This window comes from Pseudoliparis swirei, chromosome 24 (genome assembly GCF_029220125.1).
Source record: "Pseudoliparis swirei isolate HS2019 ecotype Mariana Trench chromosome 24, NWPU_hadal_v1, whole genome shotgun sequence".
In the NCBI taxonomy this organism is placed as follows: Eukaryota; Metazoa; Chordata; class Actinopteri; order Perciformes; family Liparidae; genus Pseudoliparis; species Pseudoliparis swirei.
The window spans coordinates 25,903,221-25,916,034 of NC_079411.1; the positions used below are offsets into that span (position 1 = coordinate 25,903,221).

Genomic DNA, 12,814 nt, shown 5'->3' on the forward strand with positions numbered 1-12,814 from the left:
TACCGATAAACAATAATCAATGGAGTCCTTGTTTCTTTCTGCGGAACGTTATTGTGACGAATGTTAGAACGGACATGTACATTGACGTGTCTCTCCGAGTAGCGCTGCGATTATAATGCGCAGATCAAAGTTGGCATGGCAACAATGTTCGCTTGCCAAATCGTGCCCCCCCCCCCCCTCTCCCCCCCCCCCCCCCCCTGTAGAAAAACAGGTGGACAAACCACGGGAACCGAGAGGAAGAAGCTGCAGGTCCTCTGACTACCTTCCTTTGTTCTCTCCCTCAGTTCCTCCCTCCTCCTCACACAGCCGGATGCTGCTCGACATGTAACCTCTCTGTAACTCCACTGTCTCTGACCACTTCTTCATCTCTCTCACTCTCTCTCTCTCTCTCTCCCTCTCTCTCTCTGGAGCCGACAACCCGCCCACACCAACAGACTTTGTCCCTGTCCGTCACAACATCCTCTCTCTCTCTCCCTCTCTCTCTCTCTCCCTCTCTCCCTCTCTGTCCCTCTCTCTCTCCCTCTCTCTCTCCCCCTCTCTCTCTCCCTCTCTCTCTCCCTCTCTCTCCCTCTCTCTTTCTCTCTCCTTCTCTCTCTCTCCCTCTCCCTCTCTCCCTCCTCTCTGGCCTCCTCGGTTCTATCTGTCCTCCCTTCAACTGACTCCTTCTCACCCATGCGTCCTAACTCTGCCACAGACGCTCTCCTACACAAAAAAAATTATTGTTCTTAAATGGTTCTTTAAAAGGCTTTTTGGAAATGGTGCCTTAAAGAACACTTTTTTAAAGTTCTTTGAGACACCTTTATAGGTTATTTGAAGAACTATTCAAGTAAATGGTTCTTTAGAGAACCCTGGTTTGAAAGGTTCTTTGTGGAACCAGAAATGGTGTCTCAAAGAACCATTTTTAAAGGTTCTTTGAAACACATTTATAGGTTCTTTGAAGAACTCTTTAAGGAAATGGTTCTCTAAAAGTTCTTCGTGGAACCAGAAATGGTGCCTCAAAGAACCATTTTTTAAAGGTTCGAGACACATTTATAGGTTCTTTGAAGAACTATTCAAGGAAATGGTTCTCTAAAAGTTCTTCGTGGAACCAGAAATGGTGCCTCAAAGAACCATTTTTTAAAGGTTCTTTGAGACACATTTATAGGTTCTTTGAAGAACTCTTTAAGGAAATGGTTCTCTAAAAGTTCTTCGTGGAACCAGAAATGGTGCCTCAAAGAACAATTTTTAAAGGTTCTTTGAGACACATTTATAGGTTCTTTGAAGAACTCTTTAAGGAAATGGTTCTCTAAAGGTTCTTCGTGGAACCATACATGGTTCTCTAAAGGTTCTTTGGGGAACCATAAATGGTTCTTCTATGGCATCACTCTGAAGAACCATCTTCAGTTCCAGATGACACCTCCATGTTTCTGTGTGCTCTCCTCTGTCTTCATCTCTCCATTCTCTCCGGTTTAGAAGTCCTCCATGCGAGCGCCGGAAAAGGAAATGGCGAAAATCTTAACATGCAGCGAGCTGCCCGCCCATCGATCTCTTCTCTCCTCCTTCTCTCCTCCTTCTCTCCTCCTTCTCTCCTCCTCTGCTTCAGACAAAAGCTCTGACCCCCCCCCCCCTTCCGCCCTTCTCCACGAGTCCCTCTCCGTCGACGACTTTACAAACAAGATAGATGACACACGCTCCTCCTTCACTAATCCATCTTCTCTCGCTACACTTCCACCAACTTCTTCTTCATCCCCCTCTCTTTCCTCTTTCACCCCCCTTGTCTCCTAATCAAGTTCTCACCTTGGTAACCCCCGACCCCTTGACCCCTTGACACCGTCCCGTCTCACATTCTCCAGGCTGTTGCTCCTGACCTTCTGAAGGAGGCGACGGTTAACCCTCTCTGTCTGAAGCACCAATAATAATAATAATAATAATATATATATATATTTCCCTTTTTGCCAGGAGCATATTCCACAGATTATTTTATCTCAGCAACGTGGTGGTTCTCCCTCCCACACAGGGCACTATCAATAAAGGCACAATGAGATCTTGGCTTCACATTAATTTTTTTTCCTCATTCATGCCGCCGTTCATTTATTACGGAGTCCAGGGAAAAAATATATATTCTGATGGTTTATTGCAAGTTTAACATCAAATCAGAGCAGAGAGACATTTGTATCCAGGGAACTTGCATATCAACATTCAGATATCGTCTCATATCATATTTTTTTCTAATTTGTGCAAATCACATAGGACTAGACTTATTGAATACGTTCATCCATTCATCCTCTTCATCACTTTTTCTTCTTCTTTTCTTTCATTTCTTGATCCGTCTATACAATATGTGGAGACGGGTGTCAAAATAAAAGCCCTGTAAACCAATTTCAGAGCAATTTCTTTTTTGTGATTTCAGTATTATCTATTTTTTTGTTCGTGATATATTCATCGCTTTGAAGTGCAGCGGGGCTCGATGTGAAAAAAAAAACCTCGGTCCTATCTGCTCTGATTCATAAACTGAACATAATCTGAATAACAATGGTGGTCACTGTCAATGAAATCCAATCAAGTCACGCCCACATCGTCCCGAGGGAGCGGGCGAGAGGAGCCTTTGAAGGTTAAAATCTTCACATTCCCAAAGGATGTTTTAACTGAAGTACCGTCAGGTGTTCGGCCTTCAGAAGTTTCTGGAACTTCACTGAAGGAACGAACGTCTCCCACACGGTGAGGAGGAGAGACTCATCGCCGCCGAGTTCTCTGCCTCAGATTCAGCTGCATGGAGAGAGAGAGAGAGAGAGAGAGAGAGAGAGAGAGAGATTTTTTTGATTTTTGAAAAACACTTTATTTACATTTCTTTAACCATTACGTTTCTTTAAAAATGAAGTGTTTTAAAAAATCGGGTCGTTTAAAATAAAAACAAACAAACAAAACAAAATATTTAAAAAACAGAAACACATGCTTTACCTAATAAAAAGCGGTGCAAACACCAGCTCCTCCTCCACCACAGAACAAACAATACCTTTAAAACACCAGCGTTGTTTAAAAGCATCCAGGTCTCCAATGTGTTTATAAAACCTGAACTCCAGCCAGAGTCTGGCTCTGATGTTACAGAGCCACACTGCCCTGGCTTCCTGCCCCTCTCTGTTTTCCACCCGGGACTTCCTTGTTAAATAAATGGCCATTTTGGCTTCGCCGGATAAAAAATTAAGGAGCTGCCATTTTTCTTTTTCCGTTTTTTTGTAGGCAGCTCCCATGATAAAAACCTTCTCTGTAAAAGCCACATTAAAAAGACTAAAAACCAATGTTAAAAGAGTGAAGAAACTCAAAAGTCTCTTACACTCGTTAAAAACTTGGTAAATAGTCTCCCGGAGGTCACAGAAGGGGCACTGGCTCAGGACAGCGGGATTGATTACCGAAATAAAAGCGTTGGACGCGACAGCACCGTGTAAAATCCGCCACTGGAGGTCAGCGGTCCTTTTCTTCAGGGGAGGCTTGTATAGGACCCCCCACTGCGGGCCCGGGCCTCCATGCCCAAGTCTCTCTGACCACACAGTGGGCGGTCTGTTGCACAGTCTGGACCTGTTGATACTCTTCACGAGGTTAAAATACAAAGTCTTCTTGTCTGCTTTGTTCAGTGTGCAGTTTTCTGGGTGGCTCGTTCTTAGCAGGGGGTCCGGGTCCGGGCTGAGGGAGATGTCTGGGAAGGGGTCTGCAGGGTCCGGCTCTGCTCTCTGCTGGCTGTAGTCGTTGAGGAGGCTCCTCTCCAACCCGGTCAGCCTCTGCCTCCACAGCTCCAGGAGCCTCCTCGCCACCCGGTCGGAATGCATCCCCAGCAGGGAGCCCAGGGCCGGGGGGTCGCTCAGCGTCGGCCCCACTGCATCCACCAACTGCTGCAGGGAAAGGGTCTTTGTTCGCAGCAGCGCCCCCGTTAGTCCAGGGGTGACGCTGCTGCTAATGTCCAGTCGTGCATTATAAATTAATGGTTCTCTCAACAACCAGAACAGAGAGTCAGACTGTGGGCACCTTTCGTGCTTAAAAAGGGCCCACGACTTAAAAACACCCTGATAAAAAGGAGGCAGCCCACTTAGTTTTAAAATGCTGGAGTCTATTAAAAACAGAGCAGTATCCAGCCCCAGGTTGTCAGCACGTCTGAGGATGCAGCTGGCCACGTCTCGCCACACTAAAACCCGGACTCGTTAAAACTTCTGAACAAACTGTAATCTAAAAGTGGCCGTCCGGCTGGCCAGGTGGACGAGGCCCTGTCCCCTCCTCTCTGGCTAAAAACAGCACCCCCTGTGGCATCCAGTGTAGACCCTCCCAAAAGAAATCCACCATCTTCTTTTGTATGTTGGCTAAGAAGCCAGAGGGAGGGTCTAACACGGTCAACCTGTGCCACAGTTGGGATGCAATAAGATTGTTTAAAACCAGTACTCTACCTTAAAAGACATCTGGGGAGCAGCCACTTCCACTTGGAAAGTTTCCTCTATCTTCTCTGTGACGCCCTCCCAGTTCTTCTGGACCATGCTCGGTTTCCCAGGTATATTCCTAAATATTTAAAACCGTCCTTTTCCATATGAGCTTTTGTGGAAGAACCGAGGCCGCCACGCCACTCCCCCACAGCGAGGGCTTCGCTTTTCTTCCAGTTCACCCTCGCTGATGATGCCGTGCTAAAATCATGTACTATTTGATTTAAAAGGTTTACATCATTTTGATTCTTGATACAAACAACAACGTCGTCGGCATATGCCGATAAAATCATTCCTTTACTAAAACCAGGTAAAACCAAACCATGTAGGCTAGAGCGTATTTTAATGAGGAGGGCTCGAGGAGAGTGCGTAGAGCATCCCGGACAGAGCACAGCCCTGCCGGACCCCTCTACTCACTCTAAAAGGAGCACACAGCCTGCCGTTTATCTTCAGCACACTCTCAACATTACTGTACAACACCTTGATCTTAGCTATGAAGCCAGCGCTGAACCCAAACTTCCCCAGAACTTTCCAGAGGAAGCCGTGTTCAACGCGGTCAAAAGCCTTTTCCTGATCTAGAGAAATCAGACCAGTATCCATACCCAACGAGCTGGAGACCTCCAAAACGTCCCGAATGAGGTGGACGTTATCCACCATGGACCTGCCGGGCACACAGTAGGTCTGGTCCCGATGGAGGACCTGCTCCATAGCTCCCCTCAGCCTGGAGGCGAGGACCCTGGACAGAAGCTTATAATCCACACACAGCAGAGACACAGGGCGCCAGTTACCGATGTCCTGCGGGTTTCCTTTTTTTGGCAGTAGCGTCAGCACTGCCCTCCGGCAGGACATCGGCATGGAACCAGAGGCCAGACTCTCATTGAAGACGTCTAGGATGTCCCCTCCGAGGACATCCCAGTATTTTTTGTAAAATTCAGCGGGGAGGCCGTCGATTCCGGGGGCGCGCCCTCCTGCATTCCTGCAGGGCAGCTTTCAGCTCTTGGGTCTTATGGGTCTGTCGAGCTCCTCATTAGTCTCCTCGGGGACCTGAGGCAGCTCCCCACAGAGCCCCTCCGTCGACTCTCCCTCCTCCCTATACTCAGTGGCATAAAGGGAGGAGTAAAACCCCACCGCTCGCTTCCGGATCTGGCTTGGCTCCACAACCGACTGCCCTGCGTCCGTCAGCAGTGAGTGGATCACTCGCCCCTGCCCACTCCTCTTCTCCAGGCCGAAGAAGAAGCTAGAGGGAGTGTCCATCTCCGCAATGGTCTGGAATCGGGACCTGACAAGTGCGCCTTGCACTTTTACTTCGAACAGGTCGGCGAGAGCCGCCTTTTTACTTTTGAGGACTTCAATATGTCCTCGATCTCCTGTGGACTCGCTTAAACTTTCTAGGTCCACTATCTCAGTCTCCAGGTCCTTCATAGATCTGGTGACGTCTCTAGTGACGTTGAAAGTGTGCTGCTGACAAAGGAGCTTAATTTCTACCTTACCACGGTCCCACCACTGCCTAAGATTATTAAAATCACTCTTCCTCAGCCTAAAATGCCCCAAAAATAAAACAACACCTCTCTAAAATTCCTATCGAAAGTTAAAACTGTATTAAAATGCCAATATGCGCTCCTGGGTAAAACATTCCTAATAAAAACATGACATAAAACCAAAGAGTGATCAGTAAAACCAGCCGAGACAATGCTGCACATTTTAAAAATATTAAAATGGTGCTTAAAAACATAAATACGGTCTAACCTGGCTGAGGAGATCCTTCCCTCCCTAACGTGGGACCATGTGTACTGTCGGCAGTCCGGATGCATCCTTCTCCACACGTCCACCAGACCATGAGAATGGACCAGCCTCCTCAGCACCTGCTGTGAAGCTGGATGTGGCTCTGTGTGGTTTCTGTCATTAAAATCATCCTCTGTGCAGTTAAAATCCCCCCCCAAGAATAAAAAATCCTCCGAGGCACAGTCATTTAAAACATCATTAACTTTGGATAAAAACAGCTTCCTCTCTGCCCCGGTTGTTGGAGCATAGATATTTATAAAAACCACGTTAAAAAGGTCGAACCGTGCTTTCACAAAGAACAGCCTCCCCTCCACGATGTGTTTGACCTCCAGTGACCGAGGGCTGAAGGCCCTGGAGAAGAGGAAGCCCACTCCTCCGCTGAGGTTGGTGTTGTGGCTCAGGAGGACTTCCCCCCCCACTCCCTCCTCCAGTCCGCCTCGTTGGTGCTGTCGCTGTGCGTCTCTTGTAAGAAGAGAACATCGTTGGCCTTCATCTTGTTAAATTCATAAATTGATGTTCTCTTCTTACTGTCCCTCGCTCCATTTACGTTTAAAACTCCGACTCTGAATGTGTTCATTAAAAGAAAAGAGTTTAAAAAACAAATAGAACTTAAAACCAACAAATCAAATAAAACACACATTGGAGCTCTCCACCTCCCCCTGCTGGATGCACTCCTTTACTTTGGGCAAAAACTTTTTGATCCTAAAAACCTCTTGTCTGTCTAATTTTTTTCCCCTCATGTGGAAATGGCACGAGTGTACAAAGGCCACGAGGTCAGGGAAGTGATCCTTGACCTCTACTTTTTTTTCCCCTTTTGTTTTGTGCAGAAACAGACTTATCTCATCAGCAGTGTACAGCTTTTGCGTCTGACTATTTGTTAAAAACAGAGGAGAGTCGCTGTCCTCTGACCCCTCCTCGTCACTACTGTCCTCCACCGGCCCCGCCCCCTGACTCCTCCTCCTCACTTCCACCCTGCTGGCCTTGGCCTCGCTGCCAGCGCTCTGGCCACTCTTCTTTCTTTTTGAGGCCACTTTCTGCCCCCCTGCTTCCTCCTCGTCCATCTCCACCTGCTCCGCCCCCTCCTCCCCTGCACCGTCCTCCTCCACCTCTTCGCCTCCCCCCACCTGTCCTACCCCCTCAATGGGTTTCTCGCCACCCCTGTCCTCGTCTTTTTTTTCCTTTTCCTCCTCTTTCTCACTTTCCTCATTATTCTCCACCCCACTCCCCACTTCCACCTCTAAGCCCGTGCCACCATCACCACCACCACCATCACCAATATTATTTGTTGTTTTTTAAATCTTTTTTTGTTTTTCCCTTCTTTTCTTGTTTTCTTCCCTCCTCCCCACTTCCCACCTCACCCCCAGCCTCTACCCCACTGCTCTTGGCAGATCCCCCCACATCCCCTCCATTTTTTTGGTCCGCTTTTCCTTCTTTTCCTTTCCTCTCACCGCTCCCGACTCCACCCACAGCCTGCCTTTCACTGCCCTGTCCAGCATCCCCACCCTCATCCCCACCCTCACCACCCTTGCCCGCATCACCCCCATCACTCACTCCCTCATTCATACCCACCACATGTGTGTCGGGTGCAGCAGCAGTGACGCCGCTCGCCGCGCTCTCCGTTGGAATCGGCGGCGCCTCCTCTCAGAGACGCCGCCGCCGCGAGCCCCGCAGCCGCGGCAGCGGCAGCCGCCTCACCTGCTGTTCCCCATGCTGGTGTAGCGCGTCGTGACGCGCCGGACGGACCCGAGCCGCCCGGACCAGCTGGCGCAGGGTCGCCTCGCTTCGAGCAGACCCTCGCGGTGTGCCCCTCCTCCCCGCAATGAAAGCACTTCATCGCCGATGAAGACGCGTAGACGTTATAGTTAACATCATCTACTCTGATGCTGAAGCGCAGGTTTAACTCCGCGCTCCGGTCATTGAGTATCATACACTGTAAAAAAAGATCCTAATTTTACGGTAAATAACTCTAAATATTTACAGTATTTTTCTTTCTTTTTAAATTACATACAAAACTCTGTGAAATTACAGACATTATCTTTAAATTAACAACCCAACTGTTAATTTAAGTTTTATGCTCATAATACAAAATAACATTGTTTTCCCATTTTTGTAAAGAAAAATGACTGTATTATTAATACAGTCTTTTTACCGTTTTCTTAAATGACATACAAATTCATGTAAAACAACAATTATTACCTGTAATTAAATGTGGAGCTCCTTATATGAAGGTTTATGTCCATACTAACAATTTAACGATTTTCTTTGTAATTTTAAGGTAGATCATATTATATTTATATTAATGTGTACTTTTACATTCAAACTCTGTAAATCTGAATCTAAATGTAGCTAACTTTTGTCATTACATTAAACATATTGCATTTTTTTGAAGAATACAAAGTAGAAGAAATAATAGGTTTTGATACTTGTTCTTTATAGGAGCATTATAGGGCGACCGTGAGTATTTGTCCAGTGTCGGTGTCCCGGAGCGAGACATCTAACTTCTAACTGTAAGTCGCTTTTGGATAAAAGCGCCAGCTAAATGCATGTAACATGCTTGAAAGTTTCAACCTCAAGAGAGCAGTGCAGCAGAAACTTGCCATATAGGATTTAGTGTCAACTAGAAATAAGACCGTCACAATGGCAATGACCACCACGAGCGGAGTGGGCATCTCAGATAGCAGTTGATCCTATCCGCCTCCTGTCGCACTCGGTTTGGTCATGCCACCGGATCCGCGCACCATCAGACAGCGTTGTAACTGCGGTGGATGCTCCAAGTTGTTGCCCTTCGACTTTTCAAACTGGTATTTTCGAAACTGCAGCTCTTTGCGCCAGAAGTACGAGTTAGGTAAGTGTTGAATTGTGTTGCTACTGTCGAATTATGGCTCGTTTTCTTAAGAGTTCCCTCTTCTTTTGGCTGCCGCTAACATTGCTTTGTGAAGTTTGAGGTATTGTTAGACTTCAACGTAAATAAGTTATTACCGTAACATCCCGGTTTTAAAAGAAAAAATCGTATTTAATCACACACAGTTGGTGATGGTGTATAAGCTGATGTTGCTACTGCACGTGTCCCCTCTGCCAGGGCTGGTCCAGCTAACTACCAGGTGTGGTTCTCATGGAGCTATCTTCTGCAGCTAGCGCTGAATTGTCAGTGGTTAGGTTACTTAAGCTCCAACCCAAGGGTGCGCGATGGAAGCTGAGCGAGCTAACCGCTAGCCCGCGAGCTAATAGCGCTAGCTCGCGAGCTAATAGCGCTAGCTCGCGAGCTAATAGCGAGCGCCAGCACAGACCTGTTTTAATTTAATTCTGCATGTATTGAGTTCTCAACACGTAACTTAGAATTTGCAATGTCATCCTCACAGTTGTACAGAAGTGACAACACTGTTGATCGCCATCTCTACAATTCAGGTAAGCACACATTCTTTGGAAGGAAATGTTTTCACAGCAACTTAAAGACACATTTGAGAGGGAACCGTATAACCTGTTTAACTTTATAATGACCAGATTTGTATTAATTCATTAAAATACTATCTTAATAGCGTAGTGTTTGTTAGGATCTGTGTGTTTCCTGTTTTATGTTGAAGTCCCTGTCTCGTTTCCTGTTTCCTGCTCTTCCTCCCTGTGCTTGTCTGTTTCTTTCCTGATTGTTTCCAGACACGCCCTCATTGGCTCCACCTGTGTCTCGTTCCCTGTGTATTTAATCTGTGTCCTTCTGTTTCTCTGGTGTCAGATCCTATCTATTAGCTCCCGTGTGGTGTTGTCCGTGTTCCTGTACTGAGAATAAACTCAGGTTTTCGTGAAACTCCTGCTGCGTTTGGGTCCTCCACACCACGCATCCGTAACAGTGTTTTTATAAAAATGACTTGACATGCTATATAAGCACTACAAATTAATACAATCGAGAACAAATAGATATTGTATATTTCCTGAAAGAAAAGATGCATTTCAAACATTGTTTGTATTTTGGTTTGTTTTAGATAAAATGAACAGAAAGAATGGGCCTGTCTCCAGCTCCACCATTAGACGGAGGGTCCGTCAAGATGTTTTGACTACATCACTGTGATTGATGGGAAACTGAATACAACTTTGACTGTTCAGTAAAGTTTCTTCTCTTCAATGTGTATAACACGCCTATTATTGCCGTTTAATCTCTTTTTTTTACGGTATACCTCGTGTTGTCAAACACACATTTTCATACTCCTGGTTATTAAGAACTTTAATAGTTGCAAAATATTATTTTTTTCAAAGTTCTTGGAACAGAAGGTTATATTTCTGTGACAAGTGACACTGTTTGTTTCTTTCCTCTGTAATTCAGGATGTTCCACTTCATAGAATTCTTGACTAACAAAATGGTAGCAGTAGTGCCATAAAGCTATACCAGCTTTGTGGCACTACTGCTACCGTTTTGGCCGAATTATCCGAGGGACGAAAGGGTGGACAAGGCTGTCAGAAGCGCCGAACAACCTGGACCAGACTGGCAGACACATGACGTCAGAGTAATTGGATCATGCGGTATTATATTAATATTGTATTAATTGGCCGTTTTAAACGGATATAAAAAATCACTTTGTTATATATGTTGGGGGAAACAACATTTTAATCACATTGTTCTGTTTATAATTCTGTACTTTTTCATTGTGTTTATGTGACTTAATTTTTAGATAATTACTTGGTGGAAATATGTCTTGAGACACATCAGATCTCCAGTCAGAAGAGGAGGCAATTCCTAAAAAGAGGAAGCCAATGCCGGTGTGAGTAAATGTGTATACATTTTATTCTTTAGAACACTTTTACCTTAATAAAATAAAGCGTCTGTCATTCATTTTTATAGTATGACCAATTAGTTTTTTTCTATCTCTTTCTAGCCATTTCTATGGAGACTCGGATGGAGACAGTGAAATGAAAATTCCCCCCACAAAACAGGGGTCCAACCACTAGCGGGACAGTTGTCCCTCCAATCATTGCCTCCTCCTAACTATTCCATGTACTCCATCACCAGCAGGACAGCGAACACGCCAGGGGGACACGCCCACCTGGCGAGGGGCGTGGTGTGGTTCAGACACCATTGCCTGCTGTGGTGAGCAACACCTCAAACGGCTATGGGATTCAAATTGAACCTTTTAATCATTTAATTTTTTTCAATGTTAACAATTGTTAATTGGATACAAGACATGCAATACACACTGTCACATTGAATCCAAGTGAATATGATTATTATGATTGTATAAAACTTGATATTTCCATATTTTATGTAAAATCTCTTAATCGTTACATTTTTTAACTGTTTTTCTAATGGTTTTTTTATATAGCTGTTCCAGTTCAAATCCTAGGCATGCTGGAGACAATTACAGAGGTGAGAGACCCGGTTCCGTTTCCGTGTACCACAATGGAGGAAGTGGACCTTTTTGAGCAACGGCTCAAAGATCCCGTCAACATTCTAATGAGTGGTGAGTTTTTTTGTTTTAAGAATCTCACGCAAAGCTGATTAAAATCTATTGTATGTAATTAACACTAGACAATACCATGTTTGATGGAAATGTTTTTTCAAACATTCTGTAAAGTATCAAATATTAATCGTACTTTTTCGATTTCCTCCCTGTCTTGAGTAGTGTTCAAACTTACGAATAACCATCTTTCCCAGATCTTTTTTAACAGTGCTAAATAAAATGTTTGAATTGCAACTTTATTCTCTACTTGGGTAAATGTTACTCGACTATATCTTTACATAATAGTTATATGATATATTGACTCTAAATATAGCATAGCACACCTTAAGTGCCAGACAGCTACTAGATTTTAGACTGCATTTCTGCTCTATGTTGCACTGAGGATTCATGAGATTTTGTATCTGCTTGTGTGATTACAGATGCCGTCAGAAAGAATCATGCCACACATGCATCCACTGATGAACAGATTCTAAAGCATGCCATTAGGTGGTTCAACCTGGCAGCAAACCGGGGTAGCTCCAGGAGGCGTGCTACTGTCGACATCCCCCACACTGAACAGAATTAAAAATATATATTTATATTTTTATATATAATATATATTTATATATATACACACACCAGTTCTCAGTTGGAAGTTCCACCATTCACTTGAGGCCACTCGACCTATTCTCTGGGAGAATTGTGGTATTTGGGTTAGGTGGTCGGTATTTATGGTTGTATTAGTTGTAGCTCTTGTGTTCTAATGTGAGCTATAGTTTTTACTCTATATGTATGTGTGTATATATTGTCTCGAACTAATTATAAATAAATATGATTCATACATGTACAAGAAATAATTTGATGTCCTTTTAATAAACTGTTTTTGATATTATTTCCGATTGCATTTCTTTTTTCCCCATTGATGCATATTAAATATATGTCGGTATGTAAAGTAATTGATCCGGGCCAAATGAGCTGCTTTATGGAAGGATCCAAATTGAATGAATATGGGTGCATACGGCTGTACATCTAGCCACTGATCCGGAGCCTATGACGCATCCGGGAGGGAGTCAGTTTGCTATCTGATATTAATTGTGTTACATTGAACTGGAATAGGCCTTTACTGTTCAAAATATTGAAAATGACAATGCTATTAAAAACATTTGATTT

General features: G+C 44.6%; 1 long non-coding RNA gene across 6 annotated transcripts; it reads left to right on the forward strand.

The window, feature by feature from the left end:
• Window positions 1-8,911: 8,911 nt before the first annotated feature.
• Window positions 8,912-12,264, forward strand: LOC130189515 (uncharacterized). 6 transcript variants are annotated; one of them, XR_008830810.1, is made up of 6 exons: window positions 8,912-9,066; window positions 9,581-9,626; window positions 10,196-10,730; window positions 10,880-10,969; window positions 11,084-11,295; window positions 11,528-11,830. It is a non-coding gene; the product is annotated as an uncharacterized LOC130189515 (long non-coding RNA). The 6 variants fall into 6 exon arrangements; XR_008830809.1 differs by lacking the exon at window positions 8,912-9,066 and adding an exon at window positions 12,085-12,264 and having other exon boundaries at window positions 9,073-9,626; window positions 11,528-11,665; XR_008830812.1 differs by lacking the exon at window positions 8,912-9,066 and having other exon boundaries at window positions 9,073-9,626; window positions 10,196-10,381; window positions 10,534-10,730.
• The last annotated feature ends 550 nt before the right edge of the window (window positions 12,265-12,814 follow it).